Here is a 12185-nt window from a genome sequence, read left to right on the forward strand (position 1 = left end):
ACACACACACAGGTTTATATTTGCTCACATCAGTTAGTTGAGGAAATCTTAAGAATAATGAATACATTTGTAAAAATAAAGATTGATACACATGCAGAAAAAAGGGTTAAATTCACAAGTATTATTTGCAATGGATAATTTGCCCAGCTCTAATTCAAACTCTTTTTGGCATTCCTGTAACTTAAAAATATCTCTGCTTCTCAAGGGGACCTTTAGCCTGTTGCTCTTACTCACAATGAGTACCAATTACTCTCAGATAATTCTACTGAATTGAATTGGGACTATTAGTAGGAGTAAGTACTATTGATTGTAAGAATTATAATATTGAGTAATGTGGGGTGGAGGGGAGGGGGGGAGCAAAATACCTAACTTGTTTCAAGACTGAACTTAATAAGTTTATGGAGAGGCTGGTATGATGAGATTGCCTACAACAATGTATGGCCTGCCAATGGCTGGAGATGGGACACTAGATGAGGAGGGATGTGAAAGTTGCTTTTGATTACTATGATTTCAGATAAGAGATGAGCAGTAGAAGCAGAAGAATTCCTAGGATGGAAAGATCCTACGTTTTTCTAAATATCTTTAGGAATCAAAGAGGGGAAATAGGATGACATATGCTAAAGATCAGCAAAACTGATTCTAAACAGGAGGTTTTTTTCAAAGTTTTCCATGAGGCATGTATAGCAACTTTGCTTTGAGCTTTTTGCTTTTTAAAAATGTTCATTTGACGATGACCTTAACATTCTGATATAGCTTTTTAAAAAGGTGATAGCTGTGTTTGTTTTAATAACTATCAGTTTTAAAAAAAAAGTTGTGTTGGAAAAATGCAAACATTTTGGACAAAAATAGTTATTGAACAAAAAAGTCAGGTATTAAAACATTTATATTTAGAGTGACAAGAAATCTCAAGTTTTTCTATTATTTCGTATTAAGCTTTATTTTTTTTCAAAACATTTCCCCAAGAATGTCTCTCTTTTCTGCTATGTATAGATGATTTGGTTATATACCAGGTCCTGCCTAAGTGACCAGCAAACTGATCACATCATATCCTCAGTTACATAGCCCTAAATTCCAAGGAAATCTTTTCTTTTTAAATGTTGGGGCACAAGAGTGTCTACATCCTTCATCTGGGAAGTTGGGTGAATGTCCGACTGGGAAAAACATCCATATCTTTATGAATTGGCATAAATGATGGGGATGCATCAGTCCAACCTTATCTGGTTCTGTTACCAGGGCTGCCTTCAGCATTTTTGCTGCCTCAAGTGACAGAAAAAGAAAAAAGGCCGATCGCGGGACTTTGGCGGCAGCTCTACCGTCCCCGCTTCATTCTTTGGTGGCAATTCGGCGGCAGAGCCTTCCCTCCAAATTGCCCCCGAAGGGCCGGACGTGCCACCCCTTTCCCTTGGCCGCCCAAGCACCTGCTTGTTGCACTGGTGCCTGGAGCCGGCCCTGTCAGTTACCCAGGGTTTTCAGAACCCAAAGCAATGTTAATTTTACTGTTTTTCTCCAGAGGGTGTCAGGAATAAATCAATGGGGACACAGTTGCTCCGTCTGATATATGATCGACACAAACCAGAATCCTTGTACCTAAAACTACTTTTTATTAGATTTTAAACACACACACACATGCTGTTGCAGTGGGTTCAGAGTATCTCAAAAATATTTATGTTTACCAAAAATTAAGAGATGGTTTCGAAGAATCAACAGCCAGGCTTCAGGGGGTCTCTGCCTTCTGTCTAGCTGCTGGGAAACTTAGGTGTCAGATCCTCACCCAAAGAAAACTTCCTTGGACTGCTCCAAAAGCACACTTTCTAACTAAACTTTTTATACATTTTCTCCAAACAAAGCACATAACTCATAACAGCCCCTAATAGGCTAACAATTTCCCTAACAACAACCAATAACAATTCATTATTATCCTTATCAGCAAAGCATTTCTAGTCATAACAACAATGAAACTTACATGTCAGAGACACCTAAAACCAAAGCTGTCCAAACATTCCATCTGTTTTTGTGGAACCTTAAGTCCCTATCCCAACCTTTGAATCGGATTAGCAGAGCTGCAAACATGGCCTTGTCTTCTCAGGGTCCTAAAATGATTATCCCTAGCAATGTGATGTTTGTGTTTCAGCTGGCGGTGGTTGAACATACAAAATAGCTGACCGCAGTACTGTCAAATTCTGGGGTACATGCAGGAATGACAAATTTGGGGGCTACAGCTCAGGCCTGGTATCCAGAGTTTGCTAATTTGTCCACCCCCCTAAATTATTGCACATACCTTATAGCCACTTTGTTGAGCTGATGGACTCATCCATTTGGATAGAATATGTGGTTTATTCTGTTGGTAGGCTCAAATGCATTTTGCCCTAAGAACAGCTGAACTGAATTACTCTCCCCTTAATTAATATGCATCTTTTGTAGATTATATAAACTCAATTAGTTTAAATGGCAAATAAAGTAAGGAGACAGATGGTGATTAAAAGTTTCCAAGTGTTAGTGCAGTTATTTAAACTTTCACTGTGTGTATTCTTTCTATTTGCCAATATACAGAGCAATAAAAATATGAATATAGTTTTTTTCCAGGAGTAATGCCCTAGTGTTTCCTGAATGATCCTTGTTTCTACTTCAGCAACCTCATTTGTGAACCATCACAAACATTTATTATACTTTTTTATAACCACCTGCTTTACCACCATCTATTCTGTGCTAAAACTAGTAATCACGTCATTAACTCAGTATATCTTTGGAAATTCTATATTGTCTTTCTTCTGTCGAGTGGTAGTAGTTTTCGAGACCTTGCAGATCAATTTTCCATTGGAGGAGAAATCAGTTATATGGCCTTTGGGTATTTTCGTGGTGTAACGTATTTTATTTACACAATATACATACATCTTTCAAAAGATGTGGTCAAACAGCACACACGCAATCTCCTCTTTCATGAATCTCAGCTAACGCACCAAAGGTGGGTTCCCAGGAAGCAACTGTGCCCCAGCGGTTGACTGTAGTTAGAGAGATTAAGGTCTTGTGCAAACTTTCCAGCTGTTTGCAACAACTTCCCTCAAAAGAAAATACATCACAAAATTAACAACAATACAACATCTCTTCCAAGACTGAACAGGCTGAGAAAAAGTTGCTAAAAATGCTAGTAAAATTATGTGTAATCATTCCACCCCGTGACCCTCACTATAACTATATACTGTATTGTGAATGCCTTCACTGTGTTTTTAGCTTTTTTTTTCTTGACCATACTGTATACATTAGAGCAGGGGTAGGCAACCTATGGCACGCGTGCTGAAGGCGGCACGTGAGCTGATTTTCAATGGCGCTCACACTGACTGGGTCCTGGCCACTGGTCTGGGGGCTCTGCATTTTAATTTAATTTTAAATTAAGTGTCTTAAACATTTTAAAAACCTTATTTACTTCACATACAACAATAGTTTAGTTATATATTATAGACTTATAGAAAGAGGCCTTCTAAAAACATTAAAATGTATTACTCGCACGCGAAACCTTAAATTAGAGTGAATAAAAGAAGACTCGGCACACCACTTCCGAAAGGTTGCCGACCCCTGCATTAGAGTATCTTTAATTTTGTTTCAGTCCTCTTCTTTTTTAATCCTAGGACAACAGTTATTGCAAATGAATAATATTTGTCTAACACCTGAAATAGAAATGAAGCAATGCTTTACTTTCTGATATCATGATGGATTTGTCTGCGTTACACTATTATGATCTCATATTTTAGGGGTCCATAACCCAGGCATAAAACACTGCTCTGAATTTACACGAGCCATTAATTTGTAATCCATGAAGAATATTTGCTTTTGTAACATTTTATTAAATCACTTTAGGCAAGATTAGTTCCATGAGGTTCACTTCAAATTTAGACTATTAAACCTACATAAACACTTTTTGAAGGTTTTATTCCTAGCTCCACTCAGTCTTATCCAATGTCTCCATGATAGAGAAGTTTTCATGTGTGGATGCATGCATGGATTTTTACCTTTTTTTGAAAATGCTCTGTAGCCTAATTGTCTACATGTTTCTATATATGTCTAAAGTTTGTACAAAAATGCTGGCATTTTAAGTGGCGGGAAGCACTTTTAGTTCTCGTCCCACATTGTAATACAAAAAATAAATTGAATGAGTTCTCTTCCTCAAGTCTCTTACAAGTGTCACTGATTAAAACCAAAAAGGAGCGGCAAATATCCATGGTTATTGAAAGCTCCTTAGAGCAAAGTATTAAGATTCTGGGGTTTAATGCTTATCTGATGACTAGAGCTTTATTGATGTTTGTATAGTTATGAGTAGTCAGTTAGTGGGTGAACTTAAAGTATTATCTCACAGTCTCTTCTTTGGCTATCCAAATCCTGATCAGGAATCTAGAGGAGATTTTTCCTTTACATTACGGATGTAATGAATGAAATTACGCAGTGATTTTTTCCCCAGTGACTTTTGTTAAACTTTTAATAAACCCAGGTGTTTTGTTTCATCTCTCTTATGGAGTCAGTAATGCTGGATCCCTCTTTTCCCATGGAACTGGATTTGATGTTTTTGATAGGACCATCACTGAACTTGCTAGCTATTTAGCTTGGACCCCTGAAATGTTTCAATTCTGCAGGCCCTAATGTCTGGTAATTTGAGTTTAAAGTGAGTTAGTTCAAATTAGCTACAAATAGCTTGACGTGTAGGGACTTCTCATTGACACTAATAGGGTTAATCCTATAACAATGCTGTCTACACTCCTGTGATCTTATAACCTTGTGCTCTTCCTAATGCTATATAAAGTCCTATTTTTCATTTGATCTTCTGGCCACCTTACACACACATCATTCAACATCTGTCAGCCTCAGCTTTTTTTTGTATTGCCTGAAAAATTTTACATAAGAAAGATCCCCTGTAAATATTATTATGATTTTTTTTAATATCTAGATAAATTTTCTTTATAATAGTGTGTTTAATGTTGTTCCACTAATGATCTTTTAATTTCCTTTCACAAGTACTGTGCTATATATGCTGTATGGATACTGGATCTCTTGAACCCGAAAGATCATCTCTGGCTGTGCACTTAGATTTTAGTGAAACTAGGCAAGAAACAGCTAGTAGGGCACAGCAAAGTAGCAGTAGTTTACTTGTGACAACAATAAGGGATGCAAGGGGGCATTCCCAACAATCACATATGTGACACAAGCTAGGACCATATATAGGCATATACTTAAATCAGATAAAAGTTAGCAGCAGGTTGAATTTAAGTGAGTCGATGACCTCGCCTAACAAAAATTTATGGTTCCACTGTGTCACACTGGGATTTTGTATGGGTTGTATTGTTACAATCTTTAAAAAAGGGAAGAAGGAGGATCCGGAGAACTATAGGCCAGTCAGCCTCACCTCGGTTCCTGGAAAAATCATGGAGTAGGTCCTCAAGGAATCAATTCTGAAGCACTTAGAAGAGAGGAAAGTGATCAGGAACAGTCAGCATGGATTCACCAAGGGCAAGTCATGCCTGACTAACCTAATTGCCTTTCTTATGAGGAGATACTCATGAGAGGAAGCAGGTGGATGGTTATTTCCTTGACTTTAGCAAAGCTTTTGATTACGGGTCTCCCACATATTTTTCTTGCCGGGCAAGTTAAGAAGTAGGGAGGCTGGATGATTGGCACTATAATGATAGATCGAAATCTGCGTAGATTGTCAGGCTCAGCGAGGTAGTGATCATGGTCCATGTTTAGTTGGCAGCGGTATCGAGAGGAGTGCCCCAAGGGTCGGGATCCTGTGGCAGTTTTGTTCAATTATTTCATTAGATCTGGAGGATGCGTGAACTGCACTCTCAGCAGTTTCAGATGACACTAACTGGGAGGGTGGTAGATACGCTGGGAGGGTGGGGATAGGATACAGAGAGACCTAGACAAATTATGAGGACTGAGCAAAAAGAAACCTGATGAGGTTCAAACAAGGACAAGTGCAGAGTTCCTGCCATTTAGACAGAAGACTCGCCATTCACTTGTTACAGACTAGGGACTGCAGTGGCTAGGCAGCAGTTCTGCAGAAAAGGACCTAGGGTTGACAGTGGATGAGAAGTGGATATGAGTCAAACAGTGTGCCCTTGTTGCCAGAGGCTAACAAATTTTGGGCTGTATAAGTAGGGACATTGCAAGCAGAATCGAGGTGATGTGATTATTCCCTTCTATATGACATTTGGAAGGCCTCATTTCTGGTAGTACATGTGCTCCAGTTTTTGGGGCCCCACACTACTAAGAAGGATGGTGGAAAAATTGGAAAGAGTCAGCGGAGGGCAACAAAGCGATACAGGCTGGAGCACATGACTATAAGGAGAGGCTGAGGAACTGGGATTGTTTAGTCTACAGAGGAGAAATGAAGGGGGGATTGATAGCTGCTTTCAACTACCTGAAAGGGGTCAAAGAGGGATGATCTAGGCTGTTTCAGTGGTTAGCAGATTGACAGAACAAGGAGGTAATTGGTCTCAAGTTGCAGTGGGGCGAGGTTTAAGTTGGGAATTAGGAAAAACTTTTTCCATCAGGGAGTAGTGGAAGCAACTGCGATGAGTTACTTAGGGAAGGTGGTGGAATCTCCTTCCTTAGAGGTTTTTAAGGTCAGACTTGACAAAGCCCTGGCTGGGATGATTTAGTTGGGAATTGGTCCTGCTTTGAGCAGGGAGTTGGACTAAATGACCTCCTGAGGTCCCTTCCAACCCTGATATTCTATGATTCTATGTTACTTATTGAAAGTTGTATTTGACGTGGTTCCTTATGCTTCAAATGTTTTATCCTGAGTTCTGCTGGAATTAGCCAATATTCTCCTACTCTGAGTGACCCTGCCTGACCACTAAGAACAGTAATGGATACAGCAAGATGCTGCTGACCCTTTGAGGAATGGCCCTGCAGTCACAGAAAGAGACAGACCAAAAGTAGTTAAAGGGAGCACTCCCTCACAAATAATTAGCACCTTGGGAATAGGGTGGTTTTTCACACTCTAGACAGGGCAACCCAATGTCTGTTAGAGGAGCAAAAACGTCACATATATTACCCTGGCTCCTTAAATGAGTTGCTTTGTTGCAGCTCATTGAGCTATGACAGTCAATGGCACAACAGAAGCACAAATATCGACAAATCACATGATGGCACAGCAGACTTGCAGACACTTCTCAGTGGCCACACTGAATGCAATGGAGGAGATGTGTGTTTTGATAGGTGTCTGCTTTGAAGTAGAGCCAAATCCATGCCACAGTGGGTTAGAATGCCAATATACCTTGTCCGCTATATTTGCAGATTAAATGTTCCAGGTTAGGTCCATCTCTAATGCATTCAAGACATAAATTAATCTTGTCCAATCATCTTTCGTCATGTGTCTTGACTCTCTTCCATGAGATTTTGGGTCTCAATTCTGCAATCATATGCTTGTAAGTGGAATACTGTCCCTCTAGTGAGTCCCATTGTGTTAGATGTGAGACTTTGCTCACATGGATCCAGTTGCAAGGTCAGGACCGTATTTTGCTGTAGCCACTTAGCACAGACACTAACCAGTGCAACAACTTTTTCCCATAACACAAAAGCTGTCTCTGAAGTACCTAGTACCTGCTAAAGAAACCCTTATACACGCTACGCTGGAACAAAAAAGTGGGGTTAAAAACTTGTTTGCAGTGTTGGTGTAGCTGTGTTGGTCCCACGATATTAGCTGTCTCTCTGGGTTAAAGTAGAACATTTCAGTGTTTTGTGATGAGAAAATATTTGTTCTTGGTGTTATATTGACATGTATGTTAAGAAAGTGTTTTTGTTTTCACAGAATACTCAATTATTGTTTTCTTGAAAGAGTTATTTTTATTTTTTTAAAGAAAAGGATATAAAGGGGAGGGGCTTGTTGCCTCTGATAGCTGAAAAGTGCCTGTGTTTGTAACTCTTTTATGTTGGCATTTTATCTTTGCCGGGAGAGTGTTGCACAAATTTAGATACTTACTACTTCAGTGAATAAAGTCTCACTGCCAACACAAATTCCAGCTGTGAACATGTAATAAGTTCTTCTATGGTTCGAAAAGGGAAGTACCCTGTGCCTAAATTTAATTTTCATGCGTATTTGTCTATTTGGCTGCTCCCTCAAATTTTGCACAAATGCTACTTTGTAGCCAACACAGGAGCCTGTCCTTTTGTCTGAGCAATAATTACCCCATCCCAACACAGAAGTGACTACAGTATGTTACATTATGCCAAACTGACTTGTATTAATAATAACCTGAGTTAAAGCCAAATCCTTGCCCATGGTAATGTGGGACTAATTCCCTTGGGGAGTGGCTGTCTGCCAGAAATGTAGTTAAGAGATGCGTGCAGCCTTTTTAAGGGTGACTTGAATTGAATGACAGCTCTAATGCTATTGAGTCAAAGGGACACCCAGATGAAAACCTCAGTCGGAGTCATACATCCCAGTCTGGAGTGTGCTGTTATGGTATATACTTGTGCCAAAGAAAAAATCTTCCCCTCTGGATACCAGTACCATCCTGTGAGTGTGAAGTCTAATTAGAACAGGCCAAACAGATCTGGCCAAGCTCTATGTCATCTAGGAAATAGGGCTACGATTTGGTCTGCAGAGTGTTACAATGGGATTTTCAAAAGTGCTCAGTATTGGCCTACTAACTTTGCTCCCACGGAAATCAATTTAATTAAATATAATTAATTAACCCCATTTTTCAATTAATTTTTTTTGTCAAATTTGTTTTGACCAGTTCTTGTCCTTAGTACTGAATGACTCACTTTTTTTCAGAGAGAGAGGCTGTATTTTGTGTGCTCTTTCTGAACTACTGCCAATCAGAAAAAAAATAGCATCTGTTGTTTTCCCATGGATCTGGTTATAATTATCTGTTGTTCAATATTTGTATCGTGGTAGCAGCAAGAGGCTACAGTGAGCATCAGGGCCTCTTTGTGCTAGGCACTTTCCAAGCACATATGATGACATTGGTCTTCTTCCCCAGGAGCTTGCAGTTGAGTTTAAGGTCTAGAATTTCTTTAGCCACCACAACCCCAGATCCGCATTCACATAGTGGAAGCCACAGAGAAGCATCTCAGTATGCCTGCCTGCTGTAGTGTGATGGGAGGGCCATTTACCAAACTTCAGCCTCCATCAAAAACTATTTTCAATTCAGAGGAAGCTGTGGCTTTGCCTGGTGACACCCACCCAAAGCATCAGAGAGTGGAAGTCATCTGCCATCTTCCAAGGACAGCAAAGTGAAGTAGCCAGTGACCAGACCAGTCATTCACCTCCAAAAGACAACCAGTCAGTTTGGAATGATATGGGTCATCATAGGGTGGGTTTTTCTGTCAAGCTTTTAAGCAGAGCACAATTGTTTGGGAACACAGAACCATGTGTTCTAATTCCAATTAGTTAGGTCAGGTAAGCTTTTGGATGTTTGAACTGCGCTTTCAATCTTCTGAGATCCCACCATCACTAGATGTATACATACTTTTGCTACATAGGAGGTTATTTACTCTGTGCTGTATTGCAGTGGTGACACTTGTGTACTGTATGCTCTTATGTGCAGCTTGGCTGTGCTAAAGCTGGGGTTTGCATATTTTTCATTTTATTCTCTTGTAGTCATCGTTATGAAAACAGTTTAAAGAGGAATCAATGATTATTATTTCTGTATGAGATTCACAAATGAGCAGAGAAATATCAGTGAGCTGCCAGTGCTAACAGAAATAGCTTGCTGAAATATATACACGGCCTATCCCCCAATGTGTACTCTGAATGTATACTTGGAGTGGCTCAGTGCACATGACAGTCAAATTCAGTAGTGTTATGGTGACAATTTTACAAGAGTGGGAAAGGATCCTGGCTGGGGATCAGATTAGGCCATCTACTGAAGCTGGCTACTGCTCCTATCTAGATGTATTAGCTCATTATACTTATAGATTATCATCATTATTCCAAGTGTATCTACATAATTCAGCACCATCAATGGAGTTCTTAACTAAGCTTTGATTCTAGAATATTTTTTTATTGGTGGTGAAGGATGATCCACAAATACTACTACTGAATGTTGAGATCCTATATTGACTCCACAAGGCTGGCAGTTTAAAGAAATGTATGCAGTGTTGTTGGGGCTGTATCAGTCCCAGGACATTATCTCACCCACCTTCCCTCTCTAATTAGGAGAAATGTATTTTGACTTTTAACCAGAACAGATTTATATTGGCTATTAAGGGTGCAATGGGATTGAGTCCTGTTGATTTCAGTACTAGTATGTAAAGTTAGGAATGTGCTTAAATGCTTTGCTGAACTGAAGCCAGAATGTTCAACACCTTACATGATCGAGCCCTAACAGACAGAGAGGTGAAACCCCAGGAGAATATATTCATGGTGTCACTTTTTGAAGTAAAACCACAAAAAGTCATTCTTGAACAAAAAAATTCAGAAACAGACTTCAAAGAGAAACAGCAGAACTAAAATTCATTTGCAAGTTTAACACATTAATTTGAGCTTGAATAGGGACTGGGAGTGGCTGGCTCATTACAGAAGCAGCTTTGCATCTTCTGGAATTGACACCTCTTTATCAATTATTGGGAGTGGACTACATCCACCCTGATTGAATTGGCCCTGTTAACACTGATTCTCCACTTGTGAGGTAACTCCCTTCTCTTCATGTGTCATTAGATAATGCTTGCATCTGTAACTTTCACTCCATGCATCTGTAACTTTCACTCCATGCATCTGAAGAAGTGAGTTTTTTTACCCAGAAAAGCTTATACCCAAATAAATCCATTAGTCTTTAAAGTGCCACTGGACTCCTTGTTGTATTTGTGGATACAGACTAACATGGCTACCCCCTGATACTTCACAGAATTGGTGGAAGCTTTTCTGCAATATTTCAATGGGAATTATTTGTCACTCTGTTTTGGGTGACTTTGCACGCTTCAGCTTTTGCTTTACTGTGAAATTCGATTAAACAGCTAACTTTAGAATGAAAGCCTGCCAAAAATTCCAATTTCAAAGCCACCATTCACTTACTGTGAATTCCATTTTAACTTGAAAAACTGTTGGGCTCTGGGTTCTACGTGGTCAGACCTGGTGGTTGGAGTGGTGGTGGTGAACAGGTACCAAGGGTCAAAGCCAGAAGTAGAGTTGGGACCGAGCCAGGGACAGCACTGAAACTGTGGTCAGAGGACTGGCCCTGGATCAGAACTGGGCTCAGAGTCTATAGATGAGCCAAATAAGGATTGTAGTTGGAGTCTGGATGCAGGCTAAATGTTGAAGCTGGGTTGAAGTCAGTCCAAGAGTCTGGGGATCAGGAGGTGGGTGCAGGGCTAGAGTGGGTCAGGAACAGGACTGGAGCGGGGTTGGAATAGGATATGGACAAGGCTGAAGTGTGTTGGAACAAGGCTTGGCGAAGGCTGGGGCAAGAACAGGGACAGGATTGAGGGCAGACTGGAAGCCTGGGGAGTCTGTAACATCATGAGGCACCAAAAGGGTTCCTAGCTGTATGATGCACAGACTAACTTGTGGAATACTTGTGCCTGGGTGGGTCATCTGACCTGGGTCCTGACCAAGAATAGACTACAGCTACATGCCTGAGGGATGAGTCACAGCAGGTTCTGCTTCACAGATGAGTCAGTGCAGCTATTGAAGCTCTAAAGGCTGCCCTCCTCCCCGCCTAGTGGGAGGAGCCACTGGACTAGGATGACCAGAGAGCAAATATGAAAAATAGGGATGAGGGTGGGAGGTAATAGGAGCCTATATAAGAAAAAGACACAAAAATTGGGACTGTCCCTATAAAATCGGGACATCTGGTCACACTACACTGGACCCAGACATCAAATGATCATGGGGGACAACAAATGAAAAAACAGGGACAGGAGTGAGGGTCACAGGGTCGAAAGCAGGGATGCAGAGTGGGACACTCAGCAGAGGACCCCATACAGCACCTACTGCTCCTCAAAGGCATCTAGGGAACCAGTGGATGCGGCCCAGAGGAACTCTGCCTGGAGACGCGACGTAAGGGATGATCAGAAATAGGCCCCACATGAGTCAGTGCAGCTGAGCGAGCAGCCCCTGTCTGGCTGTAGGTTTGCTTCACAAAAATGGGCTCAGATTTACTGGCAAAGGGACCTATTATCTAGCCATAAATTCAAGAAACATGTCACTGTGAGGCTGAAATGAGCTTATATTTGCATTTGTAACAAAA

The sequence above is a fragment of the Chelonoidis abingdonii genome, chromosome 1 (assembly GCF_003597395.2).
Source record: "Chelonoidis abingdonii isolate Lonesome George chromosome 1, CheloAbing_2.0, whole genome shotgun sequence".
Taxonomy (NCBI): Eukaryota; Metazoa; Chordata; order Testudines; family Testudinidae; genus Chelonoidis; species Chelonoidis abingdonii.